This window comes from Mycteria americana, chromosome 4 (assembly GCF_035582795.1).
Source record: "Mycteria americana isolate JAX WOST 10 ecotype Jacksonville Zoo and Gardens chromosome 4, USCA_MyAme_1.0, whole genome shotgun sequence".
NCBI lineage: Eukaryota > Metazoa > Chordata > Aves > Ciconiiformes > Ciconiidae > Mycteria > Mycteria americana.
Window position 1 is genome coordinate 17,621,953 of NC_134368.1, and position 19,959 is coordinate 17,641,911.

General features: G+C 42.2%; 1 protein-coding gene across 1 annotated transcript in view; it reads left to right on the forward strand.

The window, feature by feature from the left end:
• The first annotated feature begins 6,901 nt into the window (after nucleotides 1-6,901).
• The window catches only part of C1QTNF7 (C1q and TNF related 7), a 36,484-nt gene continuing 23,426 nt past the window's right edge, over nucleotides 6,902-19,959 (forward strand). The window contains exon 1 of the mRNA XM_075499177.1: nucleotides 6,902-7,210. The gene's annotated coding sequence lies outside the window, so the exon portion shown is untranslated. The remainder of the gene's footprint in view (nucleotides 7,211-19,959) is intronic.

Below are 19,959 nucleotides of genomic sequence, written 5' to 3' on the forward strand. Positions count from 1 at the left end.
GATCTGCAAACTGCTGTGCAAAACCTAGCCCTGTTTCATAGGAAATGGATGGCTGAACCCATTTCTTCAATTACACCTTTAAAAATAGGGTTCAATTAGGTGTCCTCTCCTAGCAGATGCTGCAGTGCTCGCCATTCCTTGTATGCCCGTGGCCCTGCTGCAGAAAGGGACCCGACAATGCAGGCTGTGCTCCCCTGGGGCTCTCACACACAAAAATAAGCCCCTGCAACCCCAGGCGTGTGGGTGCACCTACTGCAGCCGTGGCATACCATGCTGCTTTTGGAAGGTTGGGCTTTCAGGTTTAATTGCAGCGGCTGAGCAGGTTGTAAGAAAATGTAAAATAGCCTCGTATGCAGCTTTTTGCTAGGGGCATGGGAAATCAAATCTTACACAGGAATGGTGATAAGGCTGTGGGTTGCTGTTATGATGACCAGCGCTCCTACCAGGATTGCAAATAACTTCTCATCAAGTGTGAACGTCAGGTAGGCTGAAGGAAAGAGTGAGAAGGAGAATAGAAAAACAGAAGAAAAACAGAAGGAAAGTAGGATTAGAGTCAACAGCAGCACTAAGAGCAGGAATCAGAGCCCTCAGTGCTCTTCTCCAGCTACTACACTCCCGTCCCTCCCATAGACAATATCCATAAAGCGATCTGGGAAAACAGTGGGTTTGAGAAGAAAACTGAAGACAACTGGAACAACACTGAGCTTTGAACAGAGCTGAAACAATTTATTTTTGGACTAAACAACAACAAAAATTTAACTCAATCCAGACAAGCCTGTACTGCTTAAGCACTTTTAAGCTACATGCAATGAGAGCACCAGCACCAGTTTATTCTGCAAAGCTGCAACCTGCTTTTCAGTTTTGAAGCCTTTTCCCAAATGAAGAAACCATATGCCATTACATTACTTTGTATCAGTGGTGTAGCCCTTTACTTCTTGCAAACTGGACTGCACTGCAAATGGTGATACACACTTTAAACGGCTTCTTCTCTACCTAGTTAAGGAGGTGCCTTTCCTCACGCTGTACTCATGAGGGATTATCAAGTATACCCTTGTGTCAGAAAGCCTTGTACTTGCAGGAAGGAGACTGGTTGCAGCTCATTGCAAGAAAGGAAGATTTCTCTTTGATATTTTCAACAGCTTGGTCTGAAACAGCCTCAGCCTCACTCCAGACCTGATGAAAAGACTGATGAATTTGAAGGAGGAAACCTGTCTCAAATTTCCAGATATGTCTTAAACATGATATTTTGGGACACTGATTTTTGTTTCTGACTGTTTTTTCCAAGGTTGTGGAGAAGAAAGGGCTACAGATTTAACTTATGGGGGATTTGATCTGTTGCAAAAAGGATTATTTTCTTAAACTGTCAAAAAATTAAACATAATGTTTTACTATCATGTTGAAGGTACATGAGCAGCAGACTTTTGATGGGAAAGTGACATAAGTTACTGATAGAAAGCATGCTTTCTAATTCCCAGGGAGTTTATTTTGCCCTCCTACCTCTGGTGAAGTAGCCAGTAGTTGAAATAAGTTTTGCTTTTGGCTAAAGACTCACCCCACAATGGAAGAGAGAAATGTCCTTGCCTTAGAGCATCTCCAGGCTTCACCCATGTTGCCTGACCTCTAAGAGGCAAGGCAAGTTTATTAAAAAATCCTTTCTGACCCTCAAATGGAAGATCCCACAGCTCCTCAAGTGCAGGCTCAGGACATTTGTATCTGAGCTTAAGATTTGCTTTTGATGGGTTTTAATGGTATGTGGTGTTGATGTTCCTAAATTATATAGCTCAGTGAAGCATTCAAAAACAAATGTTCAGCCCCCATGGGGTATGGTAAAAAGCCTAAGGATAAGCTTTGATGTGGATATAAAGCCATGGTAGCTGTGAGGTCCTGAGTCGTCTTCCAGTGGCACCCACATGACCAGGAAGGAAATGTATATGCTTCTGCACATTTTTTGAGCCAGACCTTCAGCTGGTGTAAATTAATTATGCTGCCTTTGCAATCAATGCAGCAGTACTGATTTATGTCAGCTCAAGATCTGGCCATTCAGATTTCAAGACTGAGAAGTCATATGGACAAGATATTACACACTACAGGTTTAAAAAGGAGATTTTCTTTTTATACATTAATGACACATTAAAATTAAATTACACATTTAAAAGACAGCATTCTTTGTTTTTGATGTGCAATTTGAAGCATCAACAGGAATTTGCAGCTCCTGAGTTCTTGTCCGTTATTCATAGCTCATATACTAGCTGAGACCACGTGAACGAGTGCCGTTAGCATCTCACCTTAAGCGAGATATCGCTGCAGTCCTGATTTGGCTGGCTTGGCAAGTCTGAGCAGGTATGCAGCACGGTTTCCAAGACAGGGGTTGGCAGTATGGGCCATCCACATACGGGTTGCAAAGAAGCTTAACTGGATCACTCCAGGAAGCAGAACAGGTCTAGGACAGAGCTGTGACCCACGCTATATTCTTTTTGTTTTTCCCAGAAATAATATATTGTTGCCTAGCTACATGTCATTTATATATATACTGGTGGGACCATGCATAAAACAGCATTACTCACCAAAAGCTAAATGTGAGATTGAAGTGTGAGGGCCATGCATATAAGCCACTTCTTTAAACATTTTCATTTTCGTTCTTGTCTTTCAAGACAAGACTATCTTGTCTTTCAATTCTTCCCAAGCCCTCCTTATGTATGAACTGAATTTCAAAACCAAAATTGATTCCAGATATCTTAAGTATATTTTTCCAGGCCTGCAATTTAAACAAGTTACAGCAATACTCACCTTCATATAGTTTTTGATCACTATAATATGAATTCTCACTGACAGCAGTGAAGATCATGGGGACCTTTCCTGGTTTTCAAGACCAGCTTTTACTAATTTGGATCCCATTCCAGATTGTCAGAAGGGCTGTATTTTAAGGAGAATCATTCATCTGATGATCGCTAGTACAGCTGCCCACCACATGTACAGCAGCAGCGTTAGCACTTTTTAATTTTCCCCCACTTTCAGCTTCAGCACTGGAACCCATTACGTAGCTGGTGTCTCACAAGTGCTGTGTTACTTTGCCCCTTGCCTCAAAAAATGATCTGTAATAGCAGGGTGGCTATTAATAACTAATAGCTAACTAATAGCAGGAATGCACAGAGAGGTGACAGCAGGTAGGATGGTGACATATGATGTCACCTCAATTTCTTACTCTGCACAGACTATGCGAACTCTGACAAATAATGTCATCCTGTGCCTTAGGTCCACATCTGTAAAATGAGATATTATTTTTTGGCTTCCATGCCAGATCAGTATAATCAAATGATTGGGTGATCAGATGCTGCAATAACCAAGAAAGTTTGTAATTACCTGGGGTAAGGTGAGCAAAATCCCTCTGGATCATAATCATTGAGTCAGCTCTTTGTTCTTGGGGGTAATGGAGGTCAGGTGTGCTGTATGGAGTGGAAAACCCTGAATAAGAGTGATCAGAACACGTACTGCAGAGACAGCTGCTAGCTGATTAGACCTGCTTTGAGCAGATGTTGGATGAGATGAACTCCAAAGGTCCCTTCCAACCCAAATTACTCCTGTGATTCTGTTCTAATGCTGCACCTCCACAAATACGTCCTCTTGGAGCACTGGAGACCATGGTGCACACCCCTGAGGCAGTGCTGCAGGAGATAGCTTGCCTCCATCAGGGACAGACCAACTAAGTCATGATGGACTGAACTGATTCAGGGCAGCTCAATGCCTCTGCCAAAAGTATTCGTGGTCCCTGATCCTAGAAACAGTGTAAGTGCCTTTAGGTAGCATTGTACCTCCATGGAGCCAATCAATGGCATGGTTTATTTCCAGATGACCATCTAAAGGTAATGAAACTTTACTATATTGGGAAATGTGCTCTCTAGTTCACATTTACCTGCCATGTCATCTTACATTGCCACCGAATCAGTGTTCCAGTCCTTCTGGCCCAGCCTTTAGACGCAATGGTGAAACCGAGCCTTGTGGTTCCTACTGACTCTGTGTATGTTGCATCTCTCCCTAAGTAACTAAACGTGGGCTTTGTAAAAGCCCTGTGAGCTGACGTCGGAAATAACAGCTACTGGGATGTATATCTCTGTGATGCCCAAATTTTTTAAAGCTGTGTGTAAAATCAGACAATTTCAAAACAAAGTCTGATGAAGGTAGTTTAATGGACTGTGTCACATCAGACATAGGGACCTACTTTGTCAGGGTCTCTGAGGTAACCGTACAGCATCATGCCAGTCGAGCAGAGCTCCCAGCCCATGGGCAGCACAACCCAACCAATCTTCTGGCTGGTGTTTGAAAGATAAATGAGAAACATAAGACTTAATTTACATATAAGGGTCTACAAGTCTACCAGGAAAAAAAAAAAAAAAATTTTAAAGTTTTTGATGTGGTACATCATGACATAGACAAGTCTCATATATTTCTGCATGCTTTACAGCTTCTGGGGTCCTGGCCAAGCTTCCACTTTCACATTCACAACTGCAATTGCAACTGTGACCCTTAGTTTGTGAACTGTTTTCTTAACTCCTATATAAAAGTCTGCGAATGCATATACAATACTCAGTAAAGCAGCTGATATTTTCAGAGACTACCGCTGCCTCCAGTTGTGAGACATGGTTGCATGTGGCCACAGTAAAAAGCAGTGCCCCAGGGCTTGCAGGGCTTACACAGCTGTGCTGTGGCTGAAACGGGCTGGGGCAGAAATGACACTGTCCATGCACGGGGGGCTGCAAGTGAGCTGCCCGATGGCTTGTTGCTTCCACAGGCGAAAGCCAGGTCCCTGGGGCAGAAACCCAGTCGGTCGCGCCTGGGGGAAATTAGCTGGCGCTCAAATTAGTGGTGTGTTTCAGACGTCTGTACTGAAAACAAGAATTGGTTCTCAGAAGTTAGGTATATATTCTGCTTGTCTCAAAACACTTCACAAAGAAGCAGGTAATAGCTCCCAAGCAGGTTTTGAAGTTTAGCCTCTTGTATTTATGGACAGAAAGCTGGATGGGATCCTGATACACCCCACTCATGGGGCTGCTGTCTGAACCCTGGGCGTGTGCAAGTAGTCCTGTGTGCCCAGCCTTGTTCCCACAAACCAGGTCACGAGGCCTCCACATCCTAAAACCAGATTAAAAGTAAAAAATCCCAGCTATTTTCTAAAAATAGAAAAGTTGAACTGGGAGAGAGGGAGAAAGCATGTGCTTGCTGACGGCTTAGAGAAGGAAGAGGTCTGGCAGGCAGGTGACAACAGGCTCAGCCCTGCGTGGCTGAGCAGGAGCCAGCGCAGGGGAGTTCAGCATCGACCTCTGTAAATAAGGCCTAGGTATAAGACTTGAGCCCACTGCGGAGAAAAGGTGTTTTGGTATCTGAAGAACAATACTTGCACCCCCACTACTTTTAAAGTAACAGCTTTCAAACATGAATTTTAATTTAAAAAAAAAAAATCAATGCCAATACTTTGAAATTCAAGATACACATATATGGTTTGATAATGCCTCATATTTTGAAAACGGTAGTGGAGAAAGGGAAGGGGAAAACAGCAGGAAGAGCTGAAAAGAGTCAAAATTAATTTATTGCAGACGTAGAGTTTCAGTATTTGACAAAGGAAGTGGATATAAATGGAAACTAAATTGAAACTGAGACTTCTCTCATTCAACACAATATATCACTGCTACTAGTCAGCTACAACTGGGAGAGACAATTTAATTGCCAATAAACAACTTTGAAGTTGTACATGTGTTTTAGTGTCTTAATAAAGTTGCAAAAAAAAAGAAGCAACAACAAAAGCTGAACCCAAGTCTGAGGTTCAAGAAAAACCTAGATAACACACATATGAAATGTGTAGGGGATTTTTTAAGCCCATTGTCACACAAGCGAATAGTACACTAGACAAAGGAGATCATTTGATCATTCTTCATTAAAAACTATTATTTCCTTAAGCTAGAAATGCTTATTAAAAGTTTTGAGGGCTTTTTCTTTTATCTTTATGTTTCATAAAGCCAGGAATATTGCATTTACAATATTTTAAAGTTTGATTTTAGACTGTAAGTTTGTTTCCCTTTTTCCCTCTTTTGCAACTGAATACAATGGAATGAATTAGGACTCTGATTTTCTTTCTTATCTCTCTGCTACTCCTTTTATTACGCCTAAAATATGGGGGGGGGGGTTCATCCTCTCCATAAAACCTCTGTCCTCATTGTCTGGGAATTGAATGACTATGTTTAAAGTAATGTCTTTATTCTTAAATATTTACAATGAGCAGGGAACTTCTTTTTTGCTGAAACCTTACATTTACTTATTTTAAGCTACATCATTATCTTGCTTTTCATATTCACCTCACTATTTGTTCTACTGAGGACTTGTTCCAAAAGCTATGCTTGTTTTTATGAAGTTTAGTAAGTTTAAGTAGACCAAAGGAAAGAGAGAGAAAAAAGAAGCAAATAGATCTTTTGAAGGAGAAAAAAAAAATCTCTGAAAACCACTCCTTTTGCTTGCAGGCGATTCATTGCATTTATGATGTCCGAAATGCTAAACTTCAGCTTGGGTTACATTTCCTGGCTGAGATACAGAGATTCTCAGAAAATCGAGGTTTGAAATAGAAAGTCAGCAGTATCCTCATCTGGAACAAAAGGAACCTCAGCAGAGGGGACAGAGCTGAGAGCACTGCCACTTGGGAGCTGTGAACTGAAACAGAGAAGCCTGTCATCTTTGTTTTATTTTTAAAATCTGTCAACAAAATAAAAGCTGAAAACACGCATTGTGTTTTCCTTTTGCTGTGCCTGCGCTAGAAGCATTGCTCACATACCCTACCGGTACAGAGCATGACATGCCACAGTTTCTGCGCTCCGATCGCTCACTCTTATGTTACTGCTCAAGTATGCGTTCAGAAAAGAGCCAGCAGATATAGTAGTATTATTCTAGTTGTCGAGGTCAAGGACTCCTTTTTTTTCTGGATTCAGCTGAGAGGGAACTCTTTCCTCATAACACCAGACAGGCTTTCTGCTTTGCAGCCTGCTGTCAGTGTGCACCACTGATAAAGAAACATGTGAGGGTATCTTTAAAGGAAATTATTTATCAATCTGAAGCACCAGTGAGTTATGTACCATCTCCAGTGCCAAAGTTCGGGGGCTTTCAGCAAAGCACAATATCTGCATGCACTGCAGTTCAGAGACTCCAGCTGCTGGAAGCTCTTGCAAGCCATGTAAGTAAAGGGCTTTATTTCGCTGAAGGAAACCTTTTATATTCTCTTTCCTCATAAAAACTCTGAGATATTCTCAACTTGAGATGAATTTCCTAATACTAGTAATGTTGTTGTCTTGCTGCTGCTTTGAATAATGCGCGTATGTTGGCACAATAAATAACTTACCTTTCTAGAAATGTTTTGCTTGTGAGTAGTGTGAGGAGCAGAATCTGTACACAGCTCGGGAAGGCTCTGCTTGCTTTTCTGATCACCAACAATTTCTATTTTCTGTTTGTGATTGGCCTGGAGAACTGTCTGATTTCTTCAATTTCTTGTTACTCTGATTTCAAGGACAATGAGAAGCTGGCAGGAAAATGCAAAACCTGTGCAAAGGAAAACAAAGAGCAGAAGGGTAGTTTATAAAGCAGGGTCAGTGAGCCCAAAAATGGTGTGTAACCCCCACATTGAACTTCTGGTCTTGTGGGATTTTATATGCTTTATAATAAGGGTTAAGAGGTCACAGATTATGTGACTAAGAGGAACATTAAATGACGGAAGAAAAATTTTGGTTGTTTTATAAAATGTATCTTGATGTTCATGCTCATGTTTAAGTTAATCACTTTCTGTATGGTTATTTGGAGTTTGTTGCAGGGGATGGATCAACTTTCTCTGAGCTTGACAATGTAATTTAAAGTCATGAAATATTTCCTTGTTCTCTATGCATTTCATGTACGTATTGGCATCGAAAGGCCTGGCAGACAGGCACTGGAACCCCAAATTTCTCTTGCTATGTGTGAGATCCTCCCTGCCCCTTTGATGGCTGTGCACATGCAGAAAGGGTAATAAGTGAATGGAAACTGGCTGTTGTGCCAGGAAGCTTGATTAGCTCCACTGACCAGGTACAGGTGGTATTAACCTGAGACAGAAATTTAATGTACTTGGGGTTCCCAGTATCTTCCTGTCCAGACAGCCTCTAGCCCCTTTGCATTCCTTGTAACCTTTCCAAAAGTACATAATCCCTCTGACTTTGCACCTTCTAGTTGGCTCACACTTTTTCCCAGCTCCCAGTAACTTTTAGCAGGTCCTTCCCTCCAGACCCACAGGTCTGCAAGGTGCAAACTCTGCCCTCCAACCCTCACAGTGGAAATCTGGCACATACCCACAGGGCAATGCCAACTTTATTTATTGCAGATATGCTACCGCAATTGCCTCTTGTGTCAGGTGCTCAGAGGAACACAGTCACTGTCCCAAAGAGCTTGTTACTGCTCCCACCCCTCCTGTTGACCTTCATTTTCATGGCAACGCAAGAGCCACGTGGGGAAAGGGGCACTGTCCATTAAGGGAGATGCCGACGGTTCATTGAAGTCAATGGAAGGCTCTCCTTGACTTCAGCCAGTCGGTCAGACCTGGGTGCCAAAATAGCAAGGAAATCAATAGACATGCAGGTCTGTGGAGCTGCAGCGTGTTGTTCCCAGTGAAGCTGGGGTGTCACCTCCCTGAGTGAGAATGGGGAAAGGCTCTGTAGAAAGAAGGTTGCAGGGTGGAAACAATCGTGTTTTGAAGGTTCATTGGCAGAAGCTGCTCAGAGATGTAGGGGGTCAGTGTGAAAGTCAACTCCTCTGCTGGTGGAGGAAGAAGATGTTCCTTTTCAAGAGTATTTAGAGAGTGACAAAAAGTTTAATTTTCAGTACAGAGATGGGTAAGAGCTGAGGTAGCTCTTTTATTACTTTTTTCTTTGCAACTCAGCTCTCACATACCTAGCTGGTGTAACTGCACCCCAGGGAGAAAACAGCAGTTTGTTATATTTTTGGAATTTATGTATATTCATGTGTTCCATTAGTCTCTTGGCAAACGCACCTTTTGAGCTCTAAAGCTTTCTGAACCTTTCATATAGTCCTTTGCTTTGAAGCAACAGATGTCTGTGATAAGCAGATGGTTATGGCTTTGAATTTGAACATCTTTAAATACTTTAATGTGTATATTTTATGGGGAGGAATGTACTCTGTCTTACTATGCAGAACTGATGCATTAAATGAAAAGTATCCATGTCTGGATGCTTGATGTCACTTCCTAGCTTGCAAACCAATAAACCACATGTTTTTCAGGATTATTTGTTGTGAGATATTTTCACCCCATTACTCAACTTGTGTTTTCAAGTTGCAAACCAACTGCGAAATGTGCTAGTCTGAGCTCAGTCAAAGCAAACAAGCAACAAAAAGAGTCAAAAGAGCTGCCCCAGTTGTGAATTGCATTCTCATCTAATGTATACTGTGAGCAGGCTGAAATCTCCCTCTTGCAAAATTTCCCAGAGGAAATAATGCAGTGCCTATGGAAATAACTGAGAAAAAATCTTTTGATCTTTCTTATTCTAAAATCTCATTTTTCAGGAGGTACAGCTATGAAATTCAATGAGCAGGGAATCTAAGAACATAAGATCTTAGACCAGGAATAAATTTGGGAAGGTAAATGGAAAGAATAAATCTCAAACAAGAATATAACTCTCATTTTCTTTCAAGGAAAAGAAGCCAGATAAACAGATTTGATCCAAATGTTTTGCTATTGGATATTCATTTACTGCTCTAAAAGTTTTAGTTCTTTTCTCCCTCTCCACCTGACTTTCAGACTTGAAGAGTTTGTTTTTTAAAGAAATGTCTTCAGACAGCCTGTGACATGTGAGAACTGTTTAAACTTGAATTAGTTGATCTTAAGAATGGATTATTGCACAGATTGTCGAAGGCTTTGTTAATTATAATGACATAAGATATGCTATTGCATGGATTCAGGGCTTACACAAGGCACCAGCCTGACTTGAAAGAAGAGAAATGCCTCATTTCAGCCAAGCTGTGGAGTTTTTGCTTCCACCTTTGAGAAGGTATGGGGCTGTTGAAGGGTTCATGGTGCTCAAGGGGTGCTAGAAGGGCTCAGCGGTGATGCAGGATATGCTCTTTCCCTCCCTTTTTTCTCTTTCTCCATTCCCTCCGGGAACCTTTTCCTTTCTCACTTCTCCAGGGTACAGTAACCCCTAATGCCAGGCTGTCCCAGAATACAGGTCTTCCTCTTTTTGCACCTCTCTTTACTCCACAGCACCAGGGCTGGTGTTCAGCCTTCCTGGAGAAGAGAAGGCTTGGGATGGAGAAAGGGCCTGCTGGGGATGGCTTGGGGTGGAGAAAGGGTCTGAAGTCCACTGTTTGGACTGCAGTGGCTAATCCCCATCTCTGCAGGTACAAGCAAAGTAGCCCGCATGTAAGCAAAGCATGCAGTCTGCTGACCCTTGTAGTCTGTTGCCCAAGGCTAATGGCTACTTTAATTACTGCCTTGACTAGCTGTGCATTTCCTGGTGGTTTCCTCACCCAGATGTCTTCTGGGACTGGTCACTACCCAAGACAACAGTGGACTAACAGAACCATTAGTTTGACCAAAGAGAGCAGTTCCTTCAGTTCCACTTTGAAAGTTTTAAGATCTCTTCTGTATCCAATTCTGGAGGTTTTAAAAGAAAAAAAAAAGAAAAGAAAAAAAAGGAAATTCTTGAAGGGTTCTATTTTATAGTCTATTATTTGACAATATGAGGTTTAGAAATCTACATACAAATGAGGAGTTGTGAAAGCTTCTGATTGATGGACTGCCTTTCTTTCTGACAATTCTAATTGTTTAAAGGCTGCAAATGTCCAAATACTTCGAAAACTGCAGGCAGTACTCTGCTACCTACTCTGCAACGTAACTCAGAGAGAGGCTGTCCGAAATAAATCCTTGCAATGATATGAAGAGATTACATTCTGATGCATGCCAGGCTTCTCTTGCATCTATCTCAAGATCTCTCTCTCTCTCTGTGGAGCCCGACTATCCATTACCGGTCTGGTGCAACACCTCAGCACGTATGTATTTATTTCCCTGAATACCACCTCTTGGGCTTACAGATGTGAGGACTGAGACAAGACTCAATGACTGCTGAATTGAGATCATACTGGGAAGTCTGTGAAGATACAGAAAACTGCAGGTAGTTTTCCTGAATTCTGGAAATACGTGTCCATTCAACGTCATCCAGAAATAAACAGGTTCTTTGTAAAGCTGGAAAGAAAACAGCTTTTAATCCTTGCCATGCTGCTGTGTGCCTATAGTCTTCCCATAGGGTCAGAAGCAGAAACAAACCCTCCAAGCCTGACAGAAAGCTCCCAGTCTAAATGTTGTACAAGACATTCAGCAAAACAGGCAGCGAAGGACCATAAGTAGCAAAACATCCAGAGGTGACCAGTATGGAGAGCCCAGACCAGTTACCATTACTGAGGTTCCAGTAATGGAAAAGTTCTTGGCAGGCAAGGAAGCAGTGCAGTGGCATCCCAGTTTGCAGATGGAATCTAGTCTGGAAGCTGCTCTAAGCAAGCCACTGCAATGGAGGGTTGCAATGGGAACATGGCCTTTTTGCTTGTAGGAAAATCAGCCTTCTGGACCAGGTACTGTCATCCTTAGTTATCAATAGCTGTTAGCTAATGCAACATATCTTTGAGTCACTGCCCATTTCTGAAGTTCAGTGAAGTAACTAACATGCTTGATATCTTAGATGTAGTTGTCGGGGGGGGGAAATCTGCCTGTGTTCATATTCCAGAGGGAATTATTTTTGTTATAGTTTTAAGGTTTCATCTGTGGCTTTTAAGATGTTTCCCGAAATCTGCAATTACATTCATGTAACATCTGTGTCCAGCTTTTTCTAAAATAACAGTGAAGCAGACTACCTGGTAATTAAAACAATTCTTTCTCTGAACTTCATCTCCCTTTTGGTTTATCAGCTGATGCTCTAGCAAGTAGTTTCTGCCTTGAGGGGCTGTTGATAGATAGTTCACTGAGATAGCTCAGTATCTCAGCTACCTTGTCCCTGCAAGGTCCTTGATAACACTGGGAAAAAAATTCAGTGTTCACCACAAATTGACTTTGGCAGTTATCAGTAGTTTAGATCCTTGACAGCACTGAAAGCCTTTAGTGGAGCGTGTGGGAAAAGGTGACAGCGCAGGGAGTCACAAGAAAGCATTGGGACTGTTTGTTGGGTGCTTTTGTGGCAACGAGGAACCAGATTCAGCATCACGTGGTCGCAAGAGCAAGGGCACTGCCAGCACACCCTGATCATTGCCTCAGTGCATGAACAACCTCCCACCTACCTGCACAGTGTCATTAGCATGTCCCCTGAATCTCCTCCCTCGGAGGAAAAAATCCAGACTAGGGAATCCTGGAGGATTACAGAAAATCTTCAGGGTTCCAGAGAGCAACAGCACAAGTGTCTAAGCATCCCAAAAGAGCAGAGTAATTCCCAGTTACAAAGCTGAAGATTTGGACAGTATGTGACCATGTTGGGTTGACCATATCATGGCTGCTATGTTCTGCTCCTTAAAGAAAATGCTCTGTATTCATGGCCATTCCTTGTTCAGGAATGAAAACGTTCAGATTCCCTAGTCAGATTGAGCACCAATGGTCATAGAACAAGAGGGTTAGAATCCATATAAACTGAAAATTAAGGTATTTTATAATTTTAATTACTGATAGACATCACATACTCCTACATGTTTGTAATCTACAAATGGGGAGTCATCCTTCTTTTAGCTATACCTGCTTTTGAACATTATTTAAATTCCTATAGCCCAGGTGGGAATCAGAGAAAAAAACAACTTTTGGAGGGTTCTGCTTGAAGCAAAATAGTTAAGGCCAAGAAAAGAGGCATAAATTAACACAATACCTGTGGGGTTTGACAGATGACTTAAATACACTGATTTTTAAGCATAGGCATGGACTCAGCACGTGAGGGAAAGAGTCATCCTCGTGTTCTTCTTCCTGAAGAGAATGATGGCATCAGGCAGAGAGCGTGCAGAGATGCTTGGATGAAGGTGTTGCCAAAGACCATCCCAACAGTGCATCTATGCTATGAATATCACATTTGAAATTATCCAGCAACAGCTATATCATCTTGATTTGCATGCTAATACAAATGATGCAGTAAGGCTCTGGAGAGGATCCACAGTTAACTGGCAATAAAATGTTGGGCTTTTATGAATCACTGAAATTTCAAAATTCTCAGGGGTGTATTTCTCTAACTTTGCACCTTGGCTCTTAAATGAAGAAACATCCCGTTGTGGCCACATCTATGACATCACCTCTTCAAGGAGAAAAGGATGTCACACTGGTTATTTCTATCTGAAAACAGCAGGTGCAGAAACAGAATTTTGGACGTTTTTCATACACATGAGCTATGACAAAAGCTTGCTCATTATCAGCCTTCTGGTTGAGAATAAGCCTACGTTATGGTTGAGAATAAGCTATGTTTAAGGGCCTACAGAGCACTAGACCCTACTCCAGAATAAATCAGTTCAGGGAGAAATACGAAATGCCTTTTCTTGAGATGAATGCTGTTTCCAAGACAATCGCATGATAGAAAGTCTTTGAGCTACATGGTCATTTGCAAAGTGTGAAAGGACAAGGACCCTGGCTTCATTTTATCTTGCAGGCAAGGAAGGAACGTGAAGGTCCAGAGAGGCACTTCTGCACATGGGGTGGTGGTGACTGGTGATCGCCCTCCTTATGGCAGATAAAGCCATATGTAGGTCTTTTGACGTCTTTGTCCCCCTCGGTGTGGCCCTTTCTCACTCTGTTTTTTTCCCACAGAAAGAATTAAAAAACGTCCTCCAGCATCTCCTCACTAACATGGAATTTTTCAGTGTAGGATTATATAAGTCATATTTTACTAATATTTATGGAAATTCTGACCACACTTCTGTGGTCAGGGCTGTGTGCATATTTGTACATATTGATTTCACTGTAATGATAGCTTGTTGCCCCTTGTTGCGATGAGGTCTTAAGTTTTCCCTGTTGGCCTGAGGTAGTATTTTCCAGATTATGGGTTTATTTTCCCTAAACTGACAGTGTGTTACATGTTGTAGCACTGTATCTCTTTGCTATGTCTTGAGGGCTCAGCTTTCATGCAGGTGCCTAATGCTGTTCTTGAAGTTCATGCTCTAATGTAGACAGGGTGGTTGGCTAATTTCTACTTCAGATGGCTTCTACCATCTTTCCTTCAGTGCTGCCAGTGTTTTGCTTCCCTGGGGACACCAGATGCATTTAATGAGTCCAGTTCCAGCTTCCAAGCTGAAACAGATCATGGACAGCAGCCATGTGTTGTTCAGATGTTTGCATGGGAGGGAGAGATCTTTTTCCTTTTTCTCTTGCTGAACCAATTCACTCAATAAGAACTTGGTTTAGATCATGTTGGCATTGCTTTTAGCTAACTCCAACCTCTTCTAACTTTCTCCTGAATTCCAAGCTTTTACTAGATCCTAAAAGAATATGAAAGAAAGGCAATGTCTTGTCTTAAAAGAAAACTGGTGCATGGGACAGCATACCTTGCTCCCAGCTTAAATGATAGGACAAGAAAAGCATTTAAACCTAAAAGTCACAGGCTGTAGCTGATGAAAGATAAGACAACAGCCAGAGACATGCTTCTCCCCAATGTTGCATAAGTAGATATAAGGTATAATGTACTGCAACATCACAGCAGGTCTCCCAAATTGAAAACAGGGAGGAATAAAAGACTACCATACCTTGGCTCTTAAATCCCTGAATGTGTTGTCTATGTTGATTAGTTACTTTGATTTGTGCTTCCCTGCACAGCTCATTTTTCCCCTTAATAAGAGTTCAGCTTGTAAATTGTCACTTGGATTGATAGTATTTGCACCAAACAGTGTAATTAGGCTGGAGTGACGGAATATATTACATTGTTTGTTTTCCATTATGTTTATTCCAGATGGTTTTTGTCACTGACTCTTTTTCTGAGCTGGGCTGTTAATAAACATAGGATAAATCTAATGAATAAATTTGCTGTGCTCAGTATAGATCTGTGGTGGTGGCTGAGATGGGGTTACGCCACTGAGTAATGGGCTCTCATTAGAACTACAGAAATGTTAATTCTCACTCACATATGTGAGGGAAACAGAGCCCATGGATAGTGAGTGGTTGAAGAAGATACTTTTGTTGGTTTTTTTCCTTTAAAAGACATCTGTTTAAAAATCAAACTGAGGTTATGATGAGTTCACAGTTGTGGTGCTTTATTGCTTCTTTAGACAAGGGAAGTGTTTTACAGTAAAGCTACAGAGCGGGTAGCTGGGTTCAAGCCTTTCATTGCTGGAAAGCTCCTCTGTACGCTTGAGCAAGATGTTTCGGTCTTTGTCTCGGTTTCTGAACAAACAATTCTTCTGCATTTTAACTGTCTTGTCTCTTCAAATAAAAGTTGTGCAAAGTTCCTGCCTAGGCTGGAGATGCAAAAATGATTTTAGAAAGAGAACTGGAACATTTTGGAGAAAAGAACCCTATACATGTAGACACAATGTGGAAGTCTACACGGCACCAGGACTGTCTTCATCTGCTCGCTTGCCAAAGTGATGTTGACTGGAGAAAACTGAAAGCCAACTAAATGACATGACAGCAGACCTTGGAAAAGTCATATTGCTTAAGGAGTTTTCCAGTACTGGCCTCTTAGTTTTTCCATCAGAAAGGAACATAAGAAAGCCCAGGATGAAACACAACATGGTCTGGATAGACCATGGATACCATCTTGGATACCATGTTTCAAAAGCTTTAAAAGTTGCATTAGAAGAGGTGATCGTGGTTGCTCAGCAGTAGAATCCTAGAGCCCTGGTTAAAGAGCACATTTTTTTAGAAGATCAGCCAAAAGCAGATTGTAGCAAACAAATGCTGTTTCTACTAATGTTTCCCACTTTCTCTGAATTCTTCCAGGAAGCACATAAGTGGGGACAAATACTCACATTTGTCAGTACGAGTAGCTTCTTGCATTTCTGTTAACTGCTTAGCCCTGCTCTGAGCAACTAAACCCGTGTCTCTGTCTCATTAAGGTAATGCAAGGCAATGCTTCCCTAAGCGAAAAACCAAACTGTGAACACAAGACTGTTGATTTGCCAAGGTTAGGAAGAAGAAATTGTCCATCTGGGCTCACACAGGCCTGCTAGCAGCAGGCTGGGGAGCCTCGTCGGTGCTGTGAGCTGGGCAGCAGTGGGTGTCAGCCACGGTGGATTTGAGCATCTTGCCCTCTGCCAGCCTGGCTACAGTCCCCTCCTGCCCTTGCCTGTTGCAGTGGTGTCACCAGGTTGAAGGGGAGAAGGGAACAGCATTTCCCCTTATGAAATGGCAGAGCATCTTCCTCTATGTGTTGTTTCCAGCCACGTCCTGGAACTGGTAGTGAAGGATCTTCCTCTTCAGCGTGGCATTACTTTTAAACCAGGGAGCCAGGCTCACAAAGACGGCACAATGGCTGGCATTAGCAACCATACCATATTTTAGCAACTATACCGTGCACCTCTTACATGCCCTTTTCAGAGCTATGCCAGATAAGCTGCAGCTGGAGAAGTAAGAGTAAACACTTCTGTTGGCTGGCATTTCTGAAGGTTTCTTGGAACAGGAGTGGACAAGGAAGGGGGAAGAGAAGCAAGATGTGTGGGAGCAATAGTTCAAGAAGCCCCCAAAGGAATGGTGAGCCGAGAAAGGCAGGGAGGGCACAGCTGTTTCGGTCACTGAGGTATAAAGAAAATGAAGATACAGCCCGTACCCACAGCACTGAGTGTCCCGCCTGGCCAGGCTGCGAGGCATGAAAGCGTTAACCCTTCTGGAATCAGTACAGGACATTCCAGCGCTTGAATTCACACAGTAAAAATAAACCTCGTGCAAGGCGTGTTGCCTGTGGGGTTTATGCTCTTGGTTTTTGATTCAGTCATTTAGGAATGCAAAGCCCTTCTAGCAGGTCTGGGCTCTATCAGTGCCTTTGCTTTGCCATCACCAGACTGTCACCAAAGGTGGAGCAGGTCCGTGGTAACGAAGTTACAAAGGTCCATGTCTGCCTGCAGACACTCAGTCATGCTATTTCTATAGGGTCTGATTAATCTCTGGACTGTGCTGTAGCATCATTTTTTAAAGACTGAGGACAAAATGCTTTCATTCCTGTGTGTCGTACCCACCATGCTCTCTCCAGGCACCACTGCATGTCCACTTACATGGCAGGGCAATGGTGAGTATGTCCCACAGAGGCTGAGGTTTTGCTGGGAAATAAGATAAAAGAACAGCCTGCACATCAAATTCCTGTGTATTTAGTTGGTGGGGTGGAAGGACAGTTTAGTTGTCCCCAGCCAGTTCAGTCTGTATGCAGTGTCAGACTAAAGCGCACCAAGGTGCAAGCTGGATGACAGCACTCCCAGGCAGGCAGCCACTCTGGGTTTTTTTTTCCTGTATTGGCTAGAATAGGACTGGCCTTTGTATTTTTGAATAACCATAGTTCCTGCTTCTGCCACTGAAATCTTTGTTTACCCCAGTTCCCGGTGCTCGGAGGCCTCCGGTGGGAGTTTCTGCTCATTTCACATCTTTCTCTATCACCCTCCTTACTTTCCAGCTGACCACGACCAGAGACTCCCGCGTCACTTCCCGCATGCCCAGGCAGTCCTTTGGGTGGCAAGTGGCTCCCAATTTCAGCATCACGCTGCTTCTGCTCCCCAGAGCCACCAGCTCCAACTGCCAAAATGTTTTTCCTTAATCTCTGGGTTTTTGCCTGCTCTTCCTGGCTCCTCTCAGCTCTCTCTTACCCCCTTCTCTCCATGCTCTCACACCTAGGATTGCCTCTGTATTTTCAGTACTGCCTTTTTTGCTTGGATTTTCATAGAATACAGGATCCTCGAGGCTGGCAGTACTTTGCAGTTCCTCTATTTGCGTACTGAGAGGTGGTCTGCTAACAAGGCACATGGGAAAAACATGGTGGTGTTATTTTTCCTCCTATTAATACATGGAGAACATGCAGTCAGAAGGATATTCTCATTGATTTATTTATGAGTAGTTCCTATTCAAGGGAGTGGAAGAGAGAGTAGAGGAACATTGGACCAATTTCTATTTGGTTACTCATTGGAAAACTGGAAATAACCACAATGTAGTCCAATGACTTACCCTGGATTTACACCAGTGCCAATGAGAACATAATTTAGTCCACTGATTTTACATCACATCCCAGTGGACATGGACAATTCATGCAGTGTGTTAAAACCTATCTGAATGCTTATTAAGAGCCCAATAATAATGTTACTTACTGAGGATGATTTAAAATGCAAAATTATTTCTTCCTTCACGACTTCTACTTCTCTCTCTTTTGGTCTTCTGCTATTGTCACCACAGTTGCTGAGGTGACATAACCTTGGCCATAAAAATGAACAGCAATTGCAAAGTCTTTAGTGAACTTTGTGAAGTATTCTGCACTTCTCGTTTTATTTGTCATAGTATTTTGTTGTCAGCTGAGATTTTCTTAGTCTTGTCTTTTTAACCCTAAATACACTACTATGTTTGGAAATATTTCATGTAGAGTTTTGAAAGAAAAAGAATCCATAACATCCAACAATTACGTCATGAACTAAAATTTATTTTATCTCCTCTATGAAAAGGATATCCGCAAAATTTTAGCCTGTTATAAGAAATGTTGATAATAATTCTTTGATCTCTGCATTGACCTTGTTAATACCATTCAGTGTGGCATTTAACAACTGTTAATGAAAACTGTTTTACTTAAAGATCAGTTGCATAGCAACTTTTGCAGCAAACTCAAATAGAAATATGTTCTAGGTCTATTATTAGGCCCTATCCAATTCTACTCATGCCATTAAAGATGCTTCAGAAAATACTGCACGCCTGAGCCAAGTCAGCCTCTCTGCTTATAGCTTGCAGAATCCCATAAACCCAGTGCACATGCCTGACTTGATTCACATCACTACTCCCACACATCGATGTGTTGCAACAAGTGCAACATACTTGAAGTTGACAACCCTTTGACCAAAAAAAATGAGAAGGAGGGAAAAAACGCCTGTACTTTCAGTCAGAGGAGTAGAAAGCAGGAGAATGACATCAGAGCAGGAATCCTCCGCGGCACTGGAGGCAACAGGAGCCGCACCTCGCATTGAAAATTTCTTCAGCCTTTTCCATTTATTTTCATTTCTGTGGCATGCTAATGTGTTAGCTTTACAGTGTAGCATGCTGCCAGAGCATTGCAACAATTACGCTCAATGCCAGATGCTAAAAAAGCTTCTTGAAATATTACTAAATAAGGTATTGTGCACGTCCTACATGGGGAAAATAAGTAAATTCCCTGAGCAGTAAGATTAAGGGAATCTCTTCAGTTTATTAGCTATTTGTCAAATGCTTGTACTTCTTTATGGTGTTTTTCTTCCCTTTCATTTAATTCTCCAACTTTCAATCTCAGCTTGATCATTTTTTTTGCAAACAAAAATCATCTCTAATTTGCTATTGCTTTATTACGGTTTAAGATTCATGTTGATCCATTTAGAGGAGTAACAGCATACCAAGATTTCAGTATCTAGAAAAAAACAGTATCAGAAGGCTAATTATTTGGAGCAAAACAATGCTAAGGGCTAAGAGTTAGTTCTGTTGCTGGGCATGTTACTATATTTCCTATATAAAGGGTTTGTTTTCAGGATCAGAAAACACTTTCTGCAGGTTGCCATGATAGGTAACTCTGCCTCACACAGTCTCTGGGCAGGAGGGGAGCACTGTACTCGCTTAGTGAACTTGGGCAAGCCCTGGCTATGAGAGAGGATAAGTCATGGGTTCCAAAGGATCATGATCATGACGCTAGCATCCCAAGCTAGAAACCGAGACTGTTTTCCATAGCAGCATATTCAGCACTAGGGATAACTAAACAGCAGCACACCCACATCAGCCGGGCTCACCGCCTGCTCCTG